This window comes from Paramisgurnus dabryanus, chromosome 18 (genome assembly GCF_030506205.2).
Source record: "Paramisgurnus dabryanus chromosome 18, PD_genome_1.1, whole genome shotgun sequence".
NCBI classification, from domain to species: domain Eukaryota; kingdom Metazoa; phylum Chordata; class Actinopteri; order Cypriniformes; family Cobitidae; genus Paramisgurnus; species Paramisgurnus dabryanus.
Genome location: NC_133354.1, coordinates 36,514,516 through 36,541,564, shown reverse-complemented (window position 1 = coordinate 36,541,564; position 27,049 = coordinate 36,514,516). Strand labels below are relative to the sequence as shown.

The following is a 27,049-nucleotide window of genomic DNA, read 5'->3' as shown; positions in this document are numbered from 1 at the left end:
GATGAGAAATGTCGTTTAAAGGCATTTCCAGCTCAGAAAAGCATTTTTCAAGCGATTTCAACATTTCAGGTTGGATTTTGACTTTTCATGCAAAAGTGCCCAATTCGGCCTAAAATGCCTTCAGGAGCATTCTTATGATGAGAAATGTCGTTTAAAGGCATTTCCAGCTCAGAAAAGCATTTTTCAAGCGATTTCAACATTTCAGGTTGGATTTTGACTTTTCATGCAAAAGTGCCCAATTCGGCCTAAAATGCCTTCAGGAGCATTCTTATGATGAGAAATGTCGTTTAAAGGCATTTCCAGCTGAGAAAAGCATTTTTCAAGCTATTTCAACATTTCAGGTTGGATTTTGACTTTTCATGCAAAAGTGCCCAATTCGGCCTAAAATGCCTTCAGAAGCATTCTTATGATGAGAAATGTCGTTTAAAGGCATTTCCAGCTCAGAAAAGCATTTTTCAAGCGATTTCAACATTTCAGGTTGGATTTTGACTTTTCATGCAAAAGTGCCCAATTCGGCCTAAAATGCCTTCAGGAGCATTCTTATGATGAGAAATGTCGTTTAAAGGCATTTCCAGCTCAGAAAAGCATTTTTCAAGCGATTTCAGCATTTCAGGTTGGATTGTGACTATTTCTGCAAAAGTGCCCAATTCGGTCTAAAATGCCTTCAGGAGCATTCTTATGATGAGAAATGTCGTTTAAAGGCATTTCCAGCTCAGAAAAGCATTTTTCAAGCGATTTCAACATTTCAGGTTGGATTTTCACTTTTCATGCAAAAGTGCCCAGTTCGGCCTAAAATGCCTTCAGGAGCATTCTTATGATGAGAAATGTCGTTTAAAGGCATTTCCAGCTCAGAAAAGCATTTTTCAAGCGATTTCAACATTTCAGGTTGGATTTTGACTTTTCATGCAAAAGTGCCCAATTCGGCCTAAAATGCCTTCAGGAGCATTCTTATGATGAGAAATGTCGTTTAAAGGCATTTCCAGCTCAGAAAAGCATTTTTCAAGCGATTTCAACATTTCAGGTTGGATTTTGACTTTTCATGCAAAAGTGCCCAATTCGGCCTAAAATGCCTTCAGGAGCATTCTTATGATGAGAAATGTCGTTTAAAGGCATTTCCAGCTGAGAAAAGCATTTTCAAGCGATTTCAACATTTCAGGTTGGATTTTGACTTTTCATGCAAAAGTGCCCAATTCGGCCTAAAATGCCTTCAGGAGCATTCTTATGATGAGAAATGTCGTTTAAAGGCATTTCCAGCTGAGAAAAGCATTTTTCAAGCGATTTCAACATTTCAGGTTGGATTTTGACTTTTCATGCAAAAGTGCCCAATTCGGCCTAAAATGCCTTCAGGAGCATTCTTATGATGAGAAATGTCGTTTAAAGGCATTTCCAGCTCAGAAAAGCATTTTTCAAGCGATTTCAGGCATTTCAGGTTGGATTGTGTCTTTTCATGCAAAAGTGCCCAATACGACCTAAAATGCCTTCAGGAGCATTCTTATGATGAGAAATGTCGTTTAAAGGCATTTCCAGCTCAGAAAAGCATTTTTCAAGCGATTTCAGCATTTCAGGTTGGACTGTGACTTTTCATGCAAAAGTGCCCAATTCGGCCTAAAATGCCTTCAGGGGCAATCTTAGATGAGAAATGTCGTTTAAAGGCATTTCCAGCTCAGAAAAGCATTTTTCAAGCGATTTCAGCATTTCAGGTTGGACTGTGACTTTTCATGCAAAAGTGCCCAATTCGGCCTAAAATGCCTTCAGGGGCAATCTTATGATGAGAAAAGTCGTTTAAAGGCATTTCCAGCTCAGAAAAGCATTTTTCAAGCGATTTCAGCATTTCAGGTTGGACTGTGACTTTTCATGCAAAAGTGCCCAATTCGGCCCAAAATGCCTTCAGGGGAATTCTTTTGATGAGAAATGTCGTTTAAAGGCATTTCCAGCTCAGAAAAGCATTTTTCAAGCGATTTCAGCATTTCGGGTTGGACTGTGACTTTTCATGCAAAAGTGCCCAATTCGGCCTAAAATGCCTTCAGGGGAATTCATTTGATGAGAAATGTCGTTTAAAGGCATTTCCAGCTCAGAAAAGCATTTTTCAAGCGATTTCAGCATTTCAGGTTGGACTGTGACTTTTCATGCAAAAGTGCCCAATTCGGCCTAAAATGCCTTCAGGGGAATTCTTTTGATGAGAAATGTCGTTTAAAGGCATTTCCAGCTCAGAAAAGTATTTTTCAAGCGATTTCAGCATTTCAGGTTGGACTGTGACTTTTCATGCAAAAGTGCCCAATTCGGCCTAAAATGCCTTCAGGGGCATTCTTATGATGAGAAATGTCGTTTAAAGGCATTTCCAGCTCAGAAAAGCATTTTTCAAGCGATTTCAGGATTTCAGGTTGGACTGTGACTTTTCATGCAAAAGTGCCCAATTCGGCCTAAAATGCCTTCAGGGGAATTCTTTTGATGAGAAATGTCGTTTAAAGGCATTTCCAGCTGAGAAAAGCATTTTTCAAGCTATTTCAACATTTCAGGTTGGATTTTGACTTTTCATGCAAAAGTGCCCAATTCGGCCTAAAATGCCTTCAGAAGCATTCTTATGATGAGAAATGTCGTTTAAAGGCATTTCCAGCTCAGAAAAGCATTTTTCAAGCGATTTCAACATTTCAGGTTGGATTTTGACTTTTCATGCAAAAGTGCCCAATTCGGCCTAAAATGCCTTCAGGAGCATTCTTATGATGAGAAATGTCGTTTAAAGGCATTTCCAGCTCAGAAAAGCATTTTTCAAGCGATTTCAGCTGTCGTGGATTTTTTCAGGAGAATCAGAGACGGTTGAGATGTAAAATTCTCTTCAAAGTATTTTATTAAAGAATTGTGTCAGACAGCTTGAAACACAATACTGGTCATAGGGTGTACACCTGGTAAAATGATAATGACAATGACCCCGTTCTGAGTTTTTCAGTATATTATATAGTGGTCCAATAGTGGTCCAGTAGCCCTGCCTTTCTTTCACTCTGTACTATCCCAATGCTCAGCAGACTCCTGCCTTTAGGCCCCTTAGCTCCTTCTCATAACTCATGACAACCTGGTGATGTTGGGACTTTATCTCTATAACATTCCAAGCTGGTACATAAATCCTCCCATGGGTGGTAAAACTCAGTGTCTTTGTTCTCTAACACATCATACAACTATTTCGCTATCCTTACCAAGGACACCCTTATCTCCTCCAGGCCCAGCTATGGACCTACACATTCATGTTCAAGCAACAGAGAGACAACTTTATTTATGTAGACATTAAAAACATACCATATAAAAGATAATACTAATCTGTAAGATAAAACACTCAAAATTTCTCTACCATATTTCCCCCTTTCGGAAACTAAATGTTTTCGATAACCACCCTGCAAATATGACTGCCAGTACTAGAGAAGCCGGGCTAGGTACTTTAAAGAAAGAAAACATATAAAATAATAAAATACCCCTGACAATTAGGGCCAGACCCTCAGTCACTTTTCTAGTTTCAACAGTCATTTCACACGGGTTATCCTTTAAATGATAATTAACAACCTATAAAAAAGGAATAATGATTAACAACATGAAAAATATAACATAACATTCAATTTTAAATCTAAAGCAAGCATATCATCTTTTCAAAAAATTCTTTTCACTTTCTGGTAAGCCGTGCTAGGTGGATGTTTTACCTCCACCCCCAGGAGATTCCTGGACCATCAGTCACTTACCAGGCTTGTTACACTGTCATCACACCGTGGACAGTGATGCTTAAAACCATCCCTTTCCCTATTTTACACACACTTCAGGTTTGCAACTTGCATTATTAATAAAAGATTATAACTTGTAATGAAAATAATAAATGCAAAAGATAATACCTTGTTAATAAATGATAACAAATACAAAAAATGATAAATGTTAATAAAAAATAATAAATGCATTAGTATAGGTGACACCCTATGTCCAGTTTAACATGAACAGTAACATAATGATTCTCACATGAGAGTGTTTTGCTCTGGTGGGCAGTCCACACAGAGTCTTTCTAAGGAACATGAATTCTATATGTATACGTGTAGGGTGCATCTTCCAGCTTTCGACGGTCTTCAACCCATGCGCTTTGCACGCGTAGAGGGCCGTGTGAGGGAGGAGGGTACTAGAGCCTCGTTGGTTCCCCATCACACATGGATGTTGTCCTCAAATCTATCTCCCTTGTCGTCCTCATTAATTTGTACCCGTTGGTACATTATCTTACCCATTCCTTTGTCAATAGTTTTCTCAATCAAACCCCTGACACATGGTATGCAACAACAACCACACAATGCGAGGATAGCAACAGCTACAGCAGCTGACATTAGTATAGGAGTTATCAGTGTACCTCATTTCCCAAACCATTTCCCATCATTTTTGTAAATGGGTCATCAATTCCAGTGTTCTCAGCCAATTCATTTGACAAGTCAGTCAAACCTTCTAATGCCCTTGTAATGCTCTCATCAGGGGCAGTATTGTAAGAAATACATTTTCAGCATCTATCATCTATAATCTTTTTAAACACCATCAGTGACGTTAGTCCCAATTGTGCAGTTATCCCCTTAACGTAATACAATTAATTAATCCAATCCACATTTTTATTGAGGGTTGACCACCAGAAAAGAATTGACTCAAAACTTGCAACAATCTGATTTCTCACTTTGTATTCATCTGGCACCCCCCTTGGAACCCCTATGGCATCAACTGTACACTCTATATACACATATTATCATAAGATCCACCAGGCAGATTTCTTTTCCCCCTGTTTATACTCTTACCACTTATTTTATCATGTAGGCTCCCAAAATCAGGTAATGAAAACATTTGAAATGGCATTATTAATTGTACAAGGGTACAGATTCCCTTCCAATTTACTCTTAAACTTGGCCTTAAATTCATGTCAACACACATTCACCATAAGTCTGCCCTTTCTGTGGTCTGGCCTACAAACCAGTTTGCCTTGTATCCCTCTTTATCATTTGTAACATCAATTTCTCTTTGGCACCACCCATCTGTGAAATGGTTATCTTAAAACATGTAGGCTATAATTAACTTTATAGGCCTGTATATTTGGTGGGAGAAACATTTTCATTATTTTAAACAAATAAACAACATTCATGCAATCGTCATCCTCCATATCCTTAAATGCTTTGATCATACATTACCCATTAATTGTGATCTCCAAATCCAGTTTCTATGGTTCATCACATCACTATCTAAAAAATAAGGTTACAGTGTTTATTTATCATATGGTTATTTTAACATAATGACATGGAGACAGTCGCCGGGGGTCGTCTTCTCTGGTACCTGGAAGCAATGAGTATTATAATACCACAATTTGTAACCTTTTACCTTAACAGCTGTTGGGCTAGCTTCTGTGACCGCATACGAGCCTTCTCGTCTTGGTTCATCCGACTTACGCTAGTAAACTTTAATCTACACCCAGGTTTCTACAGGAAAAGGTGTTGCAGTCTCGTCACCAGGTGTCTCTTTGTGCCTGCTTTTAATCTGTAAAATAGCTTTATGGTTTTTCATTAGTTCAGCAATACATTCATTAATATTCATTAATATATTCATATATTATATTCATTAATATTCAAATAATTTTTTAGATCCTCCTCATGCTCCAAATTCATTTCATTTTGATTAGCTTTGAACATTGGTGTTTCTGTTACCAATTCATGAGGGGATAAACGTGTTTCCCTGTTAGTACTAGATCTTATGGCCATGATGAGCGCTATTGGTAAGGCCTAAACCCAATTTAGTTTAGTCTGTGCACATATTTTGGCTATTTTTGATTTAAGTAAATCGTTACACCTCTCAACCGCCCCTTGAGACTGTGGATGATACACTGATCCAAATTTTTGGGTTATTCCTACCCTAGCAAGTGCTTTTCTCAACAGGTTGGCCTGAAATCCTGGTCCATTATCTGCCTGCAATACCTTGGGAAGCCCAAATCTTGGGACCAACTTCCCTCTTAAGTGCTCCAGCCACTGCTTGCGCACTCTGCGTTCACACTGGATTGAAGCTTCTGTCCATCTCTAAAAAACACATTTTCTCCTTAATTGGGTGGATCATATCTACAAAATCCATCACTAGATGCACAAATGGTCCTTCCACACTTGGAAACAGACGCATTTGGTGTACTGCTGGTTTGACATTTCTATAAATGTCACATTCTGACAAAAATTCGCTAATTTTGTTATGCATATTGATAAACCAGAAACCCTGTTGTCTCAAAATCTTATCTACCATCTCCCCCCTCGCGCAATGTTCACTACCATGCGCGTTCATCATCACCATTTTCTCCATTCTAGATGGTATTACTAAATGTTGTTGCTCTGTTCTCCACAAACCTTTTACATTGACAACACCTCTGCCTTGCCACTCCATCTTTTCAATTTGTGACGCTGTATTTCCATGTCTCTGATTTCATCTACAGTTACGTCTGCGGAAATATTCACCTGTTTACTGTCAGTCTTATTACCTGACCTTGTCACTACCATGGTCATGGTTTCAGCTCGCTCTGGTTTTGCCGCGCCTAAATTTGCTTTCTCGTCTGCTTTTTAATTTCCTTTTTCATAAAATTAGTTTCCTTTTGTTTATGCCTTACACTTAATTACATTTACTTTAGCTGGTTTTTGTATTCCCTCAAATAGTTTTGTGATCTCTGTAAGATGTTTAATTGGGTGGCCGTTACTTTGCTTAGACCCATTGTCACGCCATATTCCCCCAAAATAATGCACCATGCCATCATTTTTTTCCAATTTCCCTATCCAATATACTTCTGGTCTAACTAAAAGGGTTAGCTCCTGTTTAGTTATTTTGGTTAGACACTGCAACGTTAATCCCTGTGTTTTGGTTTTGATGGTATCATCTAATTTACACAAAATGTCCCTTCCAATTAATGTGATCGGAACCTGAGGTGCCATCAGAAATTGATTTACAACAGTTTTTCCTTTTTCCAGAGAATCCCATTGTTCTAACAGATGATTGTGATGCAACAACCCCAGGTACCAATTTTGGATCAATTGAGCTGCATGTAGCCCCGGTGTCAATTAAACATTCAATTTTCACTCCATTAATTATGCATGTTAATTTAGGTTCTTCCCAATCATTTTTGGATAATGCTACCTGTTGGTTAATTGGACCCTCCGAACACCCCTATTGCTTTCATGGGTTTTTTGGACAGTCACGCCTAGCATGAGTATTTTCCCCACATCCCCAGCAAACATTGTTTTGCCCGAAATATGGACCCAGATCAGCGGATGCCCTGTTCTGAAAATATCCCCTTCCTCTGCCCCTTGGCCATCTTCGAAAAATAATTCATCTACTCTGCCCACTAGGTGCCATTACATTCACAACTACTGGTAGAGACGGGGCTGCGCCCTGGGGATGCTGCCATAGGTTCCAATTTTGGGTTTGATCCGCAGCTTGTTTTGGCAGATCAGCTACCTGTTCAGACTTATTAGAAGGGTGTGTTGCAACCATTTCGCCCTGAGAGTGGCTCGCTGACTCATATGACCCTGCCCATCCCACTACATAGGTTCCCCTGGGGTCCTTACTAATGTCTTTGTGTCTTTTCTTTTCCTCCAGACTAACTTGAGCCAGCTTTCGTTCAGTCTCTTTAGCTTGTTGCTCTAAGTCTCTTTCGTGTTTCTGGTGTTTGGAAGCATGGTGTTTCAGGGTCTCCACCCACTGGCTGTGTGGCATTGCATCTAGCCCTGGGGTGTCACTCAGTTTGTTTTGCACAGAAACTGGCAGTGCGTCCAGCAGTTCCTTTCTGAAAAGTCTGGTTTCAAAGTCTCTTGGGTCAGTGGGATCTTTTCTCAGCCCCTGCCCTCTCCAAATTTGCATGTTTTTAGCAATCCACTGTGCACAGTCCTCCTGACCCAGTGCAGCGGGGGTCAGTTTGGTGCTGTCAAACTTGACAGGAAACTCAGTTCTCAAGGCACCCCAAAGTCTGCCTCTGTAACAGTCAATAGCCTGGCCGTCAAAATCAGATGAAACCACACTCTGTCCCATACCTGCTAACCACAACACATCCTCCATTTCTCTTAAACTAGTAACTTTTGCCAGTAAGGCTTTTATGTCACCCACCGCCAATCTTGTACCTTGCGTCTCTTTCTCCAACGCAGCAATCCAGGGACCAGCACCGTCTCTTAAACTTGGCAATAAGTTTATTATAGTCTCTAAATCTCTATGAGCCCATGGAACATACACAGCTGTTTTTCCTTCAATACGCAATGGAAATACACTCACACCTGGCTCATTCATTCCACCTCTAGGGGTGCTTTTCAATAATGGGGATCTTTCCTCTATTGGGTCAAAGTCCAAAGCTAATGTGTCCCTATACTCCAAATCTCTGTTTCTCTCCTCTAACATCTTAGCTCTGTAAGTTCTTAATCCATCAGGTCCTGACATTTTTGTCATATCTATACCACCTTTAGAGGCTGGGTACTCTTGTATCATTTTCATATTTAGCCAGTCATCAGTTTCTCGTTTTCTCTGTTCCATAGCCTGCAATGCCCTGACCTTTTGTTGCTTAAGCACTCTTTCTTTTGCTATCTCTCTATCCTGCCTTTCTTGCTCCAAAATCATCCTTTCTTCCTCTTGTAATCTTTTACCAAGCTCTCTGTCCTGCGATAGCCCTGCTAAACCCAAAGACTTCACCTCTTTAGTTAATTCTGTTATTTCCTTTGCTCTCTGTTCAATTAGTTGGTCCAGATGTTCTAACTGAGTCCTGGTATACTGACTAGCTCCTCCTGCTGCCTGACTTTGTTCACGGAATGATCCTTCTTTGCCTCTATGCATCTCATCATACAGTTCCACATTTCCCTCAACTTCTACTTCCCCTTTAAGCTGCATAGTTCCTTTAATAACTGGATACAGTGTGCTAGCATTTGGTGAAGCAACAGGAGTGGTTGGGGCTGGAGTGAGAGCTGTAAAGGGAGGGCCACTCTCAGAGAAAGTAGTGAAGGGAGGGCAGTTTGTGTGTGTGGTAGAGGGAGGGCATGGATTGAGGGAGGCAGAGGCAGTGGGCGGTGCATAGGGCGGTGGCTTAACTGTTGTAGTTACCACAGGTAATTGGTTTGCAGTGTCTAATGGTTGTTCTAGCAATCTTGTCTTTTCTATTCTTTCGTTTTGCTTTGCCAGCTCTTGAACTCTGACCTCTTCTCTATCAGCCATCACTCTTTCAGCTTCCTTACTCCAGCAACCTCTAGCTTTTTCCCACAATTCCATTCCATCTAACAAAGCTTTCCTCTTTTCTTTCTTTCCATCCTTCTTTGCTTTCAACTCCTGATTAGCTATGTAATTAGTCATCCAAATTTTCATACTCTTTGTTTTTTCTTTATTCCATGTTCCCTGTTCTGGCCAGTGAAAGGGAGGTTGCTCTCCTTTCTTATATTTGTTACTTCTGGTATACCATTTTAGATCATTACACCACTTAGCCAATGCTTTACCATCAAAGCCTTTGTCTTGTAAGTTACACCATTCCACCGGGGCCACAGTGATAGCACGCTCTAATTCTTTTGTTGCTGCTTCCATGTTACACTGAATGGTTGTTTACTTTATTTATTTACCAATAAGTCAATGCACTGCTCTGCACTATAAAATGTTCCAGTTAGGCGACTGGAATAAATCACAAAGGGTCCCACAAGTATGTAAACGATCTCTTCTTCACCTATCACTTTATTTGTCACACAACCACTTTTAAGATTTGATTCAAATTTAAACTTAGCACTTACAATGCTCAGTTCTTTATATCCTACAATTGTCTTTGACACATTAATCTTACAACTGGAAAAACTTCTTATCTCAGGCCAACTAAAACTAACACAAAAGATCTCTCTGATTAATTGGGCTATTTTAAATGCAGACGTAACTGTATTGATCTCAGAGGCTTCCCTTTTAATTGTTAAACTCCCTTCTGTTAACTTTTCTTTTGTCAAATCAAATACACTCAATAATGACTTTTCAATATTAGATAGAGATTTCAGGTTCCACCAAAATTCTATTTTTTCAGTAACAACTGACATTCAATCATGGACAATATTTTTCACACAGGATAACTCTTACCCCTAACTTTCAAAATCAAAATCCTCATATGGGTTGAATAAAATGCAGAAATCCTCTTGGGTTGTTCTAAAACAATTCACGTATGGTAAATCCTTACCATGCAACAATTAATAAACACTTTTTTAACTTTAAGTTGGACCGAAGCTTTTTCCCTTGTCTCTCCCGTGTTTATTTGATAGAGTAATTTATAGTATCATAGTTCATCGATAAATTACCCTTAAACACTGTGTTCATCTCAAAGAATACTTTATAGTATCACAGTTCATCGATAAAGCACCCTTGAACACTGTGTCCATATCAGTGAGCTCTCTATAGTATCACAGTTCATCGATAGAGGCACTCATAAACACTCACTCAAGCAACCCACTGGTTTTTCCCTCACTCCAGACTCTCTCGCTCACCCTCGTTTGCACATTCTAAGCACCTTGGTACACAAACTATGCAAACTCTTCATATTTGTTTCATAGAGCAATTTATAGTATCAAAGTTCATCGATAAATTACTCTCAAATACTCATTTAAGCAACCCACTGGTTCTCCCTCAACAAAAATCTCTCTCTTATCTCACTTTTGTTTCATAACTTAACCAGTTACATCAAAAAACAACTAACAATCAAACCCAATGGTTTCCTTTCCTTTAAAAAGATATATCCGTACTCATCTCAGATACTCTTATTTAAATCAGCCCACTGGCTTTACAAAATTTAGTTTCAAAATTAATGTTTTAGTTTGAGTCCATAAAATCAACAAAATTTAGTATAATTAAATGCCCTCTTGGCTATTAACAGTCAACGCCCTCTTGGCTATGTTAATATTAATTTCCATCAACTGTTTCACAGCTGGGTCCTCTTGACCCTCAGATAAGAGTACACCTACTCGGAAGACCAGGTTTCCCTATTAGAGATAATTTATCTTGTAATATCATCCACAAGTCCCTTCTCATTAATCGCATTACTAGTTAGTTTATGAGTTACAGAGAGAATTAAGGAATTCAAATGAAAACGCCGGGCTGTCTGTGTTTTCCAAACAGAGTCAAAAATCCCATCAATGCAGGTGAAAAAATGCTATAACGCTTTGCTTACCTTAATTTAAGAAGCAAGCGGCTGGCCAGCCTTAGCAGTTTAACACCCACAAAGAAGAAACAATCGACTCAGGATGGAGAACATCTCCCCCCGACCGTGAACGGCCTCTGAACGATCCCACTCGGTTGTCCAATGTTCTCTCTTGTAACCCTGCTCCGCAGCGCCAAAATGTCGTGGATTTTTTCAGGAGAATCAGAGACGGTTGAGATGTAAAATTCTCTTCAAAGTATTTTATTAAAGAATTGTGTCAGACAGCTTGAAACACAATACTGGTCATAGGGTGTACACCTGGTAAAATGATAATGACAATGACCCCGTTCTGAGTTTTTCAGTATATTATATAGTGGTCCAATAGTGGTCCAGTAGCCCTGCCTTTCTTTCACTCTGTACTATCCCAATGCTCAGCAGACTCCTGCCTTTAGGCCCCTTAGCTCCTTCTCATAACTCATGACAACCTGGTGATGTTGGGACTTTATCTCTATAACATTCCAAGCTGGTACATAAATCCTCCCATGGGTGGTAAAACTCAGTGTCTTTGTTCTCTAACACATCATACAACTATTTCGCTATCCTTACCAAGGACACCCTTATCTCCTCCAGGCCCAGCTATGGACCTACACATTCATGTTCAAGCAACAGAGAGACAACTTTATTTATGTAGACATTAAAAACATACCATATAAAAGATAATACTAATCTGTAAGATAAAACACTCAAAATTTCTCTACCATACAGCATTTCAGGTTGGATTGTGACTATTTCTGCAAAAGTGCCCAATTCGGTCTAAAATGCCTTCAGGAGCATTCTTATGATGAGAAATGTCGTTTAAAGGCATTTCCAGCTCAGAAAAGCATTTTTCAAGCGATTTCAACATTCCAGGTTGGATTTTCACTTTTCATGCAAAAGTGCCCAGTTCGGCCTAAAATGCCTTCAGGAGCATTCTTATGATGAGAAATGTCGTTTAAAGGCATTTCCAGCTCAGAAAATCATTTTTCAAGCGATTTCAACATTTCAGGTTGGATTTTGACTTTTCATGCAAAAGTGCCCAATTCGGCCTAAAATGCCTTCAGGAGCATTCTTATGATGAGAAATGTCGTTTAAAGGCATTTCCAGCTCAGAAAAGCATTTTTCAAGCGATTTCAACATTTCAGGTTGGATTTTGACTTTTCATGCAAAAGTGCCCAATTCGGCCTAAAATGCCTTCAGGAGCATTCTTATGATGAGAAATGTCGTTTAAAGGCATTTCCATCTGAGAAAAGCATTTTTCAAGCGATTTCAACATTTCAGGTTGGATTTTGACTTTTCATGCAAAAGTGCCCAATTCGGCCTAAAATGCCTTCAGGAGCATTCTTATGATGACAAATGTCGTTTAAAGGCATTTCCAGCTGAGAAAAGCATTTTTCAAGCGATTTCAACATTTCAGGTTGGATTTTGACTTTTCATGCCAAAGTGCCCAATTCGGCCTAAAATGCCTTCAGAAGCATTCTTATGATGAGAAATGTCTTTTAAAGGCATTTCCAGCTCAGAAAAGCATTTTTCAAGCGATTTCAGGCATTTCAGGTTGGATTGTGTCTTTTCATGCAAAAGTGCCCAATACGACCTAAAATGCCTTCAGGAGCATTCTTATGATGAGAAATGTCGTTTAAAGGCATTTCCAGCTCAGAAGTGCTACATCAGTGCCCTTTGTTTTACATCGTAAAGCACATAAGTAATGTTTTTAGTGAGGCATGTTTGTTAAAACTATCCTAATTAAACTAAGGTCTAGTCCTCATAGGTGTCATTTACACTGGGGACGCTGGGGACATGTCCCCACCACTTTTTGAAATGGTTGATTTTGTCCCCACCACTTTTTGAAAGCATTTAAGTTAAAATGTTCTGAAAAATCAAACAATACCTGTGCGACTTACACTGCAAAAATGACTTTCTTACTTAGTATTTTTGTCTGGTTTTCAGTAGAAATATCTAAAAATTCTTAAATTAAGATGCTTTTTTTGATGAGCAAAATGACCTAAGAAAATAAGTCTAGTTTTTAGACAAAAAAATACAATTTAAGTGAATTTGTGATTAAAACAAGCAAAAATATCTGCCAATGGGGTGAGAAAAAACATCTAAAAAGATTTATTTTTTCCTAAAAACTTAATTTAAGCAGAATTTTCTCACCCCATTGGCAGATATTTTTGCTTGTTTTAAGCACAAATTCACTTCAATTGTATAGTTTTTGTCTATAAACTAAACATATGTTCTTGATTTAAGAATTTTTAGATAGTTCTACTGAAAACAAGACAAAAATACTAAGAAAGTCAGATTTTCAAGAAAAAATTATTATTTTTGTCTTGTTTTCAGTAAAAATATCTATGTATATAAAAGAGATATCCCGCACACTAATAACTTGCAAAATATTTATTGCGACGTTTCGATCGTAAGATCTTCTTCAGGCATATCTAAAAATTCATAATTAAGATGCTTTGTCTTGATGAGCAAAAATCTAGTTTTTAGACCAAAAATATCAAATTTAAGTGATTTTGTGCATAAAACAAGCAAAAAAATCTGCCAATGGGGTAAGCAATTTTTTTTTAGAATTTTTCTTGAATTTAATGTTTAAGAAAAATGTTCAAGATTTTTTTGCTTACCCCATTGGCAGATTTTTTTGCTTCTTTTATGCACAAAATCACTTACATTTGGTGTTTTCGGTCTAAAAACTAGACTTATTATTTTTTTAGGTCATTTTGCTCATCAAGAAAAAACTTCTTAATTTAAGAATTTTTTTATATTTTTACTGAAAACAAGACAAAAACAGAAAGAAATTTTTTCTTGAAAATCATTTTTTGCAGTGTACGACTGGTTTTGTGGTTCAGGGTCACATATTTTGCGTTGTGTGCTTTTGGTGTGTTTTCTTTTACATATGTAATGAATTTCGTTGTAATCATTGACTAAACGTGCTGCTGTTTTCTACAGTATGGTGCTTTGGCGCTGTTCGGTTGAGCTGGTGTTGTAGGGACTGTTACATGTGTGCAGTCGACATTGTTGAGGGTTTTATGCTGAGTATTTTTGTGTTGTTGACCTACACTATGCCCATTTTTGATGCGCCGTTATTCAGTATTTTTCCCGTCCTGCTGTAATGTTTTTTCATCTGATCTTTTGTCCCCACCACTTTTGAACACAAACTGACGCCCCTGCTAGTCCTGGATAAATCTAATCCCTGTCTGGGAAACCACCCCTAAGAGTTTTCATTATAATGACTTGCCTATATGGGCTGCAAAATCCTCCTTACATAAAATACTTCAGCTCCTAAAGAAAGATTTTATTGTATTAAATTTAAATGTAAAAATTGTCAGAAAGAAAATGCAACAAGCAGACAATTGGGTGTTTCCTGGAAAGGGGTTATCTTAAAACAGGACTAGGCCTTAGTTTAATTAAGAAATATAACCAGTTTCAAAAAACATGCCATAATAAAAACATTACCTGTGTGCATTTTGAGGAAAAACAAAGGACACTTGTGTATTTTAAGATATGTCAGTGCAAGTTGTTTTCAGTTTGGACAGCTCTTACATTTATTTTAGTCTAGGACTAGTCTAATCCCTGTCCGGGAAACCGCCTCAATATGTATAACGTTATCTAAACTGAAGCTTGATTTACTACTACGAATGAATTATTATATCTTAAGAGTTTAAAATGACTTACCATTAGCTGCAAAGTCCTCCCTACAAATGTCTTTGAAAAACTTTAGCTTCTGAGGAAAGAATGCAGCATCATTAATACTAAATACAGTTAGGTAAAAGCCTTACAACCTCTAAACAGTCAATAAATGGTTAACTTTCACGCTACATTTAAAAAACAGATTTTCTGACGGTACCTTTTTTCATTAACATATACATACACACCAATACATATATTTAACAAAACAATCGGGTGTACTAATTCGATATAACAGGCTGACAGTGCTATCTTTCAAACCTTTAACATTAGCTATAAGCTAAGCTACACAGCAGCTTATCACTAATAGCGAGTTAGACACCGCGTTATTGACAACATTTCGCATTCGAAATATGATAGTCTACTGATAAACTTCAGAATGGTCAAACGATAATCAAATATAATTAATTTTAAGATATTTTAACGTACCTTGGGACTGAATCCGTCCGCCTTGAACGACTGGTAAAAATCAAAATACGTGCGTCGTGACGTCATCACACACACGTCAGATGCATTATTCAAATCTCAGAATTCACTTTTCTCTGAAATGCATTTACGAAAACTGTTTCAGTTTTGTACAGCTAAAAGCGGTATGCAATTGACTGAAAAACTACAAAAAAACAAACACTCATATTCCCCTTACGAAAATGAATGTTTTTTTTTTTTGTGGTAAAAGTTTAGTAACCATGTTTTTTTTGGTGTATTGATTATTATTAGCAAAACCACGGTTATTTTGAGGTAAAACACAGTTAATTGGTTTATCCAATGCTTGACTATAGTGAAGTTAAAGTGTACCTTATGTTAATAGTATATTACAAATGTATACATCTACAATATAAAATGTAACTGAACATACTGCTCTCTCGTAATTTTAAGCCCACGTTATTTCTCCATAAAATAATATACATTTGTACACCCCATATACTTTCAAAATGTACTTAAAATATACTGTTTCTAAAAAATACTAAATAATGTATTTTAGAAATATACTGGCAGTGCATTATTATAATGATAACTTTAAGCATACCGATAAAGTATACCTGAAATACATTTTAAAATAAGTTTAAATTTAGTATACTTTAAAAATTGCACAAAACTTTAACTTTAAGTATATTTTTCTAAAGTATACTTTTAGAAAATATACTAAAGTATAATTATTTTGAAGTATGTTAAAAGTTTAATTGTAAAAAATACGCGCAAATATGTTGTAAGCATACTTTAAATATGTTTAAAGAAAGTACATTCCTTTGTAAGTATATTTGTAATGTACTATTGCAAAGTTAAATATACTTGAAATACAATAAAGTATATTTGTTTTTCACCAGGGCAGAAAAGCATTTTTCAAGCGATTTCAGCATTTCAGGTTGGACTGTGACTTTTCATGCAAAAGTGCCCAATTCGGCCTAAAATGCCTTCAGGGGCACTCTTATGATGAGAAATGTCGTTTAAAGGCATTTCCAGCTCAGAAAAACATTTTTCAAGCGATTTCAGAATTTCAGGTTGGACTGTGACTTTTCATGCAAAAGTGCCCAATTCGGCCTAAAATGCCTTCAGGGGCACTCTTATGATGAGAAATGTCGTTTAAAGGCATTTCCAGCTCAGAAAAGCATTTTTCAAGCGATTTCAGAATTTCAGGTTGGACTGTGACTTTTCATGCAAAAGTGCCCAATTCGGCCTAAAATGCCTTCAGAGGCATTCTTTTGATGAGAAATGTCGTTTAAAGGCATTTCCAGCTCAGAAAAGCATTTTTCAAGCGATTTCAGCATTTCAGGTTGGACTGTGACTTTTCATGCAAAAGTGCCCAATTCGGCCTAAAATGCCTTCAGGGGCAATCTTTATGATGAGAAATGTCGTTTAAAGGCATTTCCAGCTCAGAAAAGCATTTTTCAAGCGATTTCAGCATTTCAGGTTGGACTGTGACTTTTCATGCAAAAGTGCCCAATTCGGCCTAAAACGCCTTCAGGGGCAATCTTATGATGAGAAATGTCGTTTAAATGCATTTCCAGCTCAGAAAAGCATTTTTTAAGCGATTTCAGCATTTCAGGTTGGACTGTGACTTTTCATGCAAAAGTGCCAAATTCGGCTTAAAATGCCTTCAGGGGCATTCTTTTGATGAGAAATGTCGTTTAAAGGCATTTCCAGCTCAGAAAAGCATTTTTCAAGCGATTTCAGCATTTCAGGTTGGACTGTGACTTTTCATGCAAAAGTGCCCAATTCGGCCTAAAATGCCTTCAGGGGCACTCTTATGATGAGAAATGTCGTTTAAAGGCATTTCCAGCTCAGAAAAGCATTTTTCAAGCGATTTCAGCATTTCAGGTTGGACTCCCACTGCGCAAAGTGACGTCGGAATTACGTCTTTTTCATGTAATTTTTGGACGTCCGAATCCGGTCCATAAAAGGGGTTGTTTTGTAACGCCAGGCGACGTCTTTTTTTCGACGTGTTCTGCACGTCTAAAAATGTTGACAACCGTAGGACCGCCGTGTAAGGAAAAGAGACATGAAAAAAGCGAAAAGACATGATTGCCTCTGCACTTCACCCATCCACCGCACCGAAACCTTTCAGACATTTCCTGCCGGCCGTGGGATTCGAACCCCGATCTCCGTGTTACAAACAAGTCTCTCTAACCACTCGGCCACGTGGCCATACTTTCAAATTGTAAATAAGGCATTCTTATTGCATTCATATAATGCACAATTTAATATGAGAATATTTTCATGTTAAATTGTTAGTATGGTCATATACTTTTAATATAACGAACTACACATTTAATTACATATTTTGAATGGTACATTTAGATGAATTTTTTATGTAATTCAAGAAAGCAGAAAAAACAGTATTGTTATAATAATATAGACTATTCGTATGTATTAATCATGTTGGTACAATAATGATGATATTTGTAAATAAACACATTTTTATAGGCGTAATCATGTAATATAAACATAGACCTGTCATAGACGTCCAAATGACGTCCAAAAATTACCCAGTTTAAACGTCAAAAGTGGCCCATAAATATGACGTCCAAATGACGTCCAAAAAATTACCCAGTTTAAACGTCAAATGTGGCCCATAAATATGACGTCCAAATGACGTCCAAAAAATTACCCAGTTTAAACGTCCAATGTTGCCCGTCAATATGACGTCCAAATAGGGTCATGGTGGGACGTCCAAATAGTGGACCTAGTTTGGACGTCGAATACATGTCCAGAATTGGTCATGGACCGACGGACCCAATATAGACATGATCTGCACGTCTATCCGACGTCCTGTGTTTAGTGGGCTGTGACTTTTCATGCAAAAGTGCCCAATTCGGCCTAAAATGCCTTCAGGGGAATTCTTATGATGAGAAATGTCGTTTAAAGGCATTTCCAGCTCAGAAAAGCATTTTTCAAGCGATTTCAGCATTTCAGGTTGGACTGTGACTTTTCATGCAAAAGTGCCCAATTCGGCCTAAAATGCCTTCAGGGGCAATCTTATGATGAGAAATGTCGTTTAAAGGCATTTCCAGCTCAGAAAAGCATTTTTCAAGCGATTTCAGCATTTCAGGTTGGACTGTGACTTTTCATGCAAAAGTGCCCAATTCGGCCTAAAATGCCTTCAGGGGCACTCTTTTGATGAGAAATGTCGTTTAAAGGCATTTCCAGCTCAGAAAAGCATTTTTCAAGCGATTTCAGCATTTCAGGTTGGACTGTGACTTTTCATGCAAAAGTGCCCAATTCGGCCTAAAATGCCTTCAGGGGCAATCTTATGATGAGAAATGTCGTTTAAAGGCATTTCCAGCTCAGAAAAGCATTTTTCAAGCGATTTCAGCATTTCAGGTTGGACTGTGACTTTTCATGCAAAAGTGCCCAATTCGGCCTAAAATGCCTTCAGGGGCACTCTTTTGATGAGAAATGTCGTTTAAAGGCATTTCCAGCTCAGAAAAGCATTTTTCAAGCGATTTCAGCATTTCAGGTTGGACTGTGACTTTTCATGCAAAAGTGCCCAATTCGGCCTAAAATGCCTTCAGGGGCACTCTTTTGATGAGAAATGTCGTTTAAAGGCATTTCCAGCTCAGAAAAGCATTTTTCAAGCGATTTCAGCATTTCAGGTTGGACTGTGACTTTTCATGCAAAAGTGCCCAATTCGGCCTAAAATGCCTTCAGGGGCAATCTTATGATGAGAAATGTCGTTTAATGGCATTTCCAGCTCAGAAAAGCATTTTTCAAGCGATTTCAGCATTTCAGGTTGGACTGTGACTTTTCATGCAAAAGTGCCCAATTCGGCCTAAAATGCCTTCAGGGGCAATCTTATGATGAGAAATGTCGTTTAAAGGCATTTCCAGCTCAGAAAAGCATTTTTCAAGCGATTTCAGCATTTCAGGTTGGACTGTGACTTTTCATTGAAAAGTGCCCAATTCGGCCTAAAATGCCTTCAGGGGCAATCTTATGATGAGAAATGTCGTTTAAAGGCATTTCCAGCTCAGAAAAGCATTTTTCAAGCGATTTCAGCATTTCAGGTTGGACTGTGACTTTTCATGCAAAAGTGCCCAATTCGGCCTAAAATGCCTTCAGGGGCACTCTTATGATGAGAAATGTCGATTAAAGGCATTTCCAGCTCAGAAAAGCATTTTTCAAGCGATTTCAGCATTTCAGGTTGGACTGTGACTTTTCATGCAAAAGTGCCCAATTCGGCCTAAAATGCCTTCAGGGGCAATCTTATGATGAGAAATGTCGTTTAAAGGCATTTCCAGCTCAGAAAAGCATTTTTCAAGCGATTTCAGCATTTCAGGTTGGACTGTGACTTTTCATGCAAAAGTGCCCAATTCGGCCTAAAATGCCTTCAGGGGCAATCTTATGATGAGAAATGTCGTTTAAAGGCATTTCCAGCTCAGAAAAGCATTTTTCAAGCGATTTCAGCATTTCAGGTTGGACTGTGACTTTTCATGCAAAAGTGCCCAATTCGGCCTAAAATGCCTTCAGGGGCACTCTTATGATGAGAAATGTCGTTTAAAGGCATTTCCAGCTCAGAAAAGCATTTTTCAAGCGATTTCAGCATTTCAGGTCGGACTGTGACTTTTCATGCAAAAGTGCCCAATTCGGCCTAAAATGCCTTCAGGGGCATTCTTTTGATGAGAAATGTCGTTTAAAGGCATTTCCAGCTCAGAAAAGCATTTTTCAAGCGATTTCAGCATTTCAGGTTGGACTGTGACTTTTCATGCAAAAGTGCCCAATTCGGCCTAAAATGCCTTCAGGGGAATTCTTATGATGAGAAATGTCGTTTAAAGGCATTTCCAGCTCAGAAAAGCATTTTTCAAGCGATTTCAGCATTTCAGGTTGGACTGTGACTTTTCATGCAAAAGTGCCCAATTCGGCCTAAAATGCCTTCAGGGGAATTCTTATGATGAGAACAGCCATTTAAGTATGCCCGTGTGCCCCTGGCTCTTCAGTGGTCGTTCACACTTAGGGGGCCTTATGAGCTCATCAAGTTTTGATTGCTGTGTTAATATCCTTGGATCGACTCATCATATTTTAAAATGGGTTTTCACACTTTTACAGCACCACGCGGAAATTTAGCTGTTTACTGTCTTTTCTAAATTTAAACAAAGTACAGCATATATTCTCAAATAGTATTTACAAGAATGAAAATGAGAGGGATGCAAAATCTTTAAGTGGAACAGTACCTACTACTGTCTGAAGTGGGAGTTGAAAAAAGACACAAAGAGGAACAACAATTGATGAACAAACACCAACAAGACTGCCCCAAAGAGATGCACTTATTCTTTGAGAGATTAATGAATGCTTCTCTTTGTAGAAATCTAGAGTAGGATATGGACATAAAGAACAATAAACCAAGGCCACGAAGTCAGTCAGCAAAAAATTACCCCAACTTGATAGCACTTTCTAATCAAGATGGAAGGATAATGCTAAAGTTGGAGCAAATATCAGCTTGTTCTCATTTAAGCATGCATTTTATTGCAAGTAGGTTGTTGGAGCTCGTGTGAAAGAAATACCGCAGGAAAGATGTGGGGTCTTGCCTGCAGTTCACTACACAATTAAAACTACCCCAAATAGAAGCACTTATGAATATTTTACCAATCAATGCTGCCATTTGAAGTAATCTTACTGTGTTTTATCCTCTGATTGAATGAGCATTGCTCGAATAATTCAGCATAGAGTTCCCGAAAGGTCTTCTCTTAGCAGCATAGGTCACTTAAAACTACCCCAACAAATAGCACTTACTGAATACAACAGACAAGTCAGTGCAATTGCAAGGGTACTGATAGTAACATTATTTTCAGCTAAAAACAATTGAAATCTCTAGCAGTAATGGACATCACTTACAGACAGAGACAGGAGTAATGTGTTGCATGCTGAAAGATCTAGCTGGTCTGAGGCTAGCTGTTTAACAACAGCCATTTAAGTATGTCCGTGTGCCCCTGGCTCTTCAGTGGTCGTTCACACTTAGGGGGCCTTCTGAGCTCATCAAGTTTTGATTGCTGTGTTAATATCCTTGGAACGACTCATCATATTTTAAAATGGGTTTTCACACTTTTACAGCACAACATGGAAATTTAGCTGTTTACTGACTTTTCTAAATTTAAACAAAGTACAGCATATATTCTCAAATAGTATTTACAAGAATGAAAATGAGAGGGATGCAAATATTTAAGTGGAACAGTACCTACTACTGTCTGAAGTGGGAGTTGAAAAAAGACACAAAGAGGAACAACAATTGATGAACAAACACCAACAAGACTGCCCCAAAGAGATGCACTTATTCTTTGAGAGATTAATTAATGCTTCTCTGTGTAGAAATCCAGAGTAGGATGTGGACATAAAGAACAATAAACCAAGGCCACGAAGTCAGTCAGCAAAAAATTACCCCAACTTGATAGCACTTTCTAATCAAGATGGAAGGATAATGCTAAAGTTGGAGCAAATATCAGCTTGTTCTCATTTAAGCATGCATTTTATTGCAAGTAGGTTGTTGGAGCTCGTGTGAAAGAAATACCAAAGGAAAGATGTGGGGTTTTTCCTGCAGTTCACTACACAATTAAAACTACCCCAAAGAGAAGCACTTTTGAATATTTGACCAATCAATGCTGCCATTTGAAGTAATATTACTGTGTTTTATCCTCTGATTGAATGAGCATTGCTCGAATAAGTCAGCATGGAGTTCCCGAAAGGTCTTCTCATTAGCAGCATAGGTCACTTAAAACTACCCCAACAAATAGCACTTACTGAATAAAACAGACAAGTCAGTGCCATTGCAAAGGTACTGATAGTTACCGCTGCTTGAATGAGCATTGCTCAAGGAAGTCAGCATGGAGTTCCTGAAGTCTTCTCTTTTGCAGCATAGGTCACTTAAAACTACCCCAACAAATAGCACTTACTGAATACAACACAAGTCAGTGCCATTGCAAAGGTACTGATAGTAACAGCTTTGGGGGCTAAAAACGAATGAAATCTTTAGCAGCAATGGACTTCACTTACAGACAGAGACAGGAGAAATGTGTTGCTTTCTGGTAGATCTAAGTGGTCTGAGGCTAGCTGTTTAACAACAGCCATTTAAGTATGTCCGTGTGCCCCTGGCTCTTCAGTGGTCGTTCACACTTTGGGTCGTTCTGAGCTATTCAAGTTTTGATTGCTGTGTTAATATCCTTGGAATGACTCATATTTTAAAATGGGTTTTCACACTTTTACAGCACTACACGGAAATTTAGCTGTTTACTCCCTTTTCTAAATTTAAACAAAGTACAGCATATATTCTCAAATAGTATTTACAAGAATGAAAATGAGATGAACGCAAAATCTTTAAGTGGAACAGTACCTACTACTGTCTGAAGTGGGAGTTGAAAAAAGACACAAAGAGGAACAACAATTGATGAACAAACACCAAAAAGACTGCCCCAAAGAGATGCACTTATTCTTTGAGAGATTAATGAATGCTTCTCTTTGTAGAAATCCAGAGTAGGATATGGACATAAAGAACAATAAACCAAGGCCACGAAGTCAGTCAGCAAAAAATTACCCCAACTTGATAACACTTTCTAATCAAGATGGAAGGATAATGCTAAAGTTGTCTTAAAGTTGTCGTGTCTGCAGTTCACTACACTATTAAAACTACCCCAAAGAGAAGCACTTATGAATATTTGACCAATCAATGCTGCCATTTGAAGTAATCTTACTGTGTTGTATCCTCTGCTTGAATGAGCATTGCTCAAGGAAGTCAGCATGGAGTTGATGAAGTCTTCTCTTTTGCAGCATAGGTCACTTAAAACTACCCCAACAAAGAGCACTTACTGAATAAAACAGACAAGTCAGTGCCATTGCAAGTACTGATAGTGACCGCTGCTTGAATGAGCATTGCTCAAGGAAGTCAGCATGGAGTTCCTGAAGTCTTCTCTTTTGCAGCATAGGTCACTTAAAACTACCCCAACAAATAGCACTTACTGAATACAACACAAGTCAATGCCATTGCAAAGGTACTGATAGTAACAGCTTTGTGGGCTAAACACGAATGAAATCTTTAGCAGCAATGGACTTCACTTACAGACAGAGACAGGAGAAATGTGTTGCTTTCTGGTAGATCTAGCTGGTCTGAGGCTAGCTGTTTAACAACAGCCATTTAAGTATGTCCGTGTGCCCCTGGCTCTTCAGTGGTCGTTCACACTTAGGGGGCCATATGAGCTCATCAAGTTTTGATTGCTGTGTTAATATCCTTGAACTCATCATATTTTAAAATGGGTTTTCACACTTTTACAGCACAACACGGAAATTTAGCTGTTTACTGCCTTTTCTAAATTTAAACAAAGTACAGCATATATTCTCAAATAGTATTTACAAGAATGAAAATGAGATGAACGCAAAATCTTTAAGTGGAACAGTACCTACTACTGTCTGAAGTGGGAGTTGAAAAAAGACACAAAGAGGAACAACAATTGATGAACAAACACCAACAAGACTGCCCCAAAGAGATGCACTTATTCTTTGAGAGATTAATTAATGCTTCTCTTTGTAGAAATCTAGAGTAGGATATGGACATAAAGAACAATAAACCAAGGCCATGAAGTCAGTCAGCAAAAAATTACCCCAACTTGATAGCACTTTCTAATCAAGATGGAAGGATAATGCTAAAGTTGGAGCAAATATCAGCTTGTTCTCATTTAAGCATGCATTTTATTGCAAGTAGGTTGTTGGAGCTCGTGTGAAAGAAATACCACAGGAAAGATGTGGGGTCTTGCCTGCAGTTCACTACACAATTAAAACTACCCCAAAGAGAAGCACTTTTGAATATTTGACCAATCAATGCTGCCATTTGAAGTAATATTACTGTGTTGTATCCTCTGCTTGAATGAGCATTGCTCAAGGAAGTCAGCATGGAGTTCCTGAAGTCTTCTCTTTTGCAGCATAGGTCACTTAAAACTACCCCAACAAATAGCACTTACTGAATACAACACAAGTCAATGCCATTGCAAAGGTTCTGATAGTATCAGCTTTGTGGGCTAAAAACGAATGAAATCTTTAGCAGCAATGGACTTAACTTACAGACAGAGACAGGAGTAATGTGTTGCATGCTGAAAGATCTAGCTGGTCTGAGGCTAGCTGTTTAACAACAGCCATTTAAGTATGTCCGTGTGCCCCTGGCTCTTCAGTGGTCGTTCACACTTTTGGGTCCTTCTGAGCTCATCAAGTTTTGATTGCTGTGTTAATATCCTTGGAACGACTCATCATATTTTAAAATGGGTTTTCACACTTTTACAGCACAACACGGAAATTTAGCTGTTTACTGTCTTTTCTAAATTTAAACAAAGTACAGCATATATTCTCAAATAGTATTTACAAGAATGAAAATGAGATGAACGCAAAATCTTTAAGTGGAACAGTACCTACTACTGTCTGAAGTGGGAGTTGAAAAAAGACACAAAGAGGAACAACAATTGATGAACAAACACCAACAAGACTGCCCCAAAGAGATGCACTTATTCTTTGAGAGATTAATGAATGCTTCTCTTTGTAGAAATCCAGAGTAGGATATGGACATAAAGAACAATAAACCAAGGCCACGAAGTCAGTCAGCAAAAAATTACCCCAACTTGATAGCACTTTCTAATCAAGATGGAAGGATAATGCTAAAGTTGGAGCAAATATCAGCTTGTTCTCATTTAAGCATGCATTTTATTGCAAGTAGGTTGTTGGAGCTCGTGTGAAAGAAATACCACAGGAAAGATGTGGGGTCTTGCCTGCAGTTCACTACACAATTAAAACTACCCCAAAGAGAAGCACTTATGAATATTTGACCAATCAATGCTGCCATTTGAAGTAATCTTACTGTGTTTTATCCTCTGATTGAATGAGCATTGCTCGAATAATTCAGTATAGAGTTCCCGAAAGGTCTTCTCTTAGCAGCATAGGTCACTTAAAACTACCCCAACAAATAACACTTACTGAATACAACAGACAAGTCAGTGCAATTGCAAGGGTACTGATAGTAACATTATTTTCAGCTAAAAACAATTGAAATCTCTAGCAGTAATGGACATCACTTACAGACAGAGACAGGAGTAATGTGTTGCTTTCTGGTAGATCTAGCTGGTCTGAGGCTAGCTGTTTAACAACAGCCATTTAAGCATGTCCGTGTGCCACTGGCTCTTCAGTGGTCGTTCACACTTAGGGGGCCTTATGAGCTCATCAAGTTTTGATTGCTGTGTTAATATCCTTGGATCGACTCATCATATTTTAAAATGGGTTTTCACACTTTTACAGCACCACGCGGAAATTTAGCTGTTTACTGTCTTTTCTAAATTTAAACAAAGTACAGCATATATTCTCAAATAGTATTTACAAGAATGAAAATGAGAGGGATGCAAAATCTTTAAGTGGAACAGTACCTACTACTGTCTGAAGTGGGAGTTGAAAAAAGACACAAAGAGGAACAACAATTGATGAACAAACACCAACAAGACTGCCCCAAAGAGATGCACTTATTCTTTGAGAGATTAATGAATGCTTCTCTTTGTAGAAATCTAGAGTAGGATATGGACATAAAGAACAATAAACCAAGGCCACAAAGTCAGTCAGCAAAAAATTACCCCAACTTGATAGCACTTTCTAATCAAGATGGAAGGATAATGCTAAAGTTGGAGCAAATATCAGCTTGTTCTCATTTAAGCATGCATTTTATTGCAAGTAGGTTGTTGGAGCTCGTGTGAAAGAAATACCGCAGGAAAGATGTGGGGTCTTGCCTGCAGTTCACTACACAATTAAAACTACCCCAAATAGAAGCACTTATGAATATTTTACCAATCAATGCTGCCATTTGAAGTAATCTTACTGTGTTTTATCCTCTGATTGAATGAGCATTGCTCGAATAATTCAGCATAGAGTTCCCGAAAGGTCTTCTCTTAGCAGCATAGGTCACTTAAAACTACCCCAACAAATAGCACTTACTGAATACAACAGACAAGTCAGTGCAATTGCAAGGGTACTGATAGTAACATTATTTTCAGCTAAAAACAATTGAAATCTCTAGCAGTAATGGACATCACTTACAGACAGAGACAGGAGTAATGTGTTGCATGCTGAAAGATCTAGCTGGTCTGAGGCTAGCTGTTTAACAACAGCCATTTAAGTATGTCCGTGTGCCCCTGGCTCTTCAGTGGTCGTTCACACTTAGGGGGCCTTCTGAGCTCATCAAGTTTTGATTGCTGTGTTAATATCCTTGGAACGACTCATCATATTTTAAAATGGGTTTTCACACTTTTACAGCACAACATGGAAATTTAGCTGTTTACTGACTTTTCTAAATTTAAACAAAGTACAGCATATATTCTCAAATAGTATTTACAAGAATGAAAATGAGAGGGATGCAAATATTTAAGTGGAACAGTACCTACTACTGTCTGAAGTGGGAGTTGAAAAAAGACACAAAGAGGAACAACAATTGATGAACAAACACCAACAAGACTGCCCCAAAGAGATGCACTTATTCTTTGAGAGATTAATTAATGCTTCTCTGTGTAGAAATCCAGAGTAGGATGTGGACATAAAGAACAATAAACCAAGGCCACGAAGTCAGTCAGCAAAAAATTACCCCAACTTGATAGCACTTTCTAATCAAGATGGAAGGATAATGCTAAAGTTGGAGCAAATATCAGCTTGTTCTCATTTAAGCATGCATTTTATTGCAAGTAG

General features: G+C 38.2%; 1 long non-coding RNA gene across 1 annotated transcript; it reads right to left on the bottom strand.

Annotated features, from left to right (window-relative positions):
- Positions 1-14,423: 14,423 nt before the first annotated feature.
- Positions 14,424-15,785, bottom strand: LOC141281034 (uncharacterized). Its single transcript, XR_012335418.1, has 3 exons — positions 15,302-15,785; positions 14,861-14,909; positions 14,424-14,467 (listed from the first exon to the last, which is right to left on the bottom strand). It is a non-coding gene; the product is annotated as an uncharacterized lncRNA (long non-coding RNA).
- Positions 15,786-27,049: the final 11,264 nt, after the last annotated feature.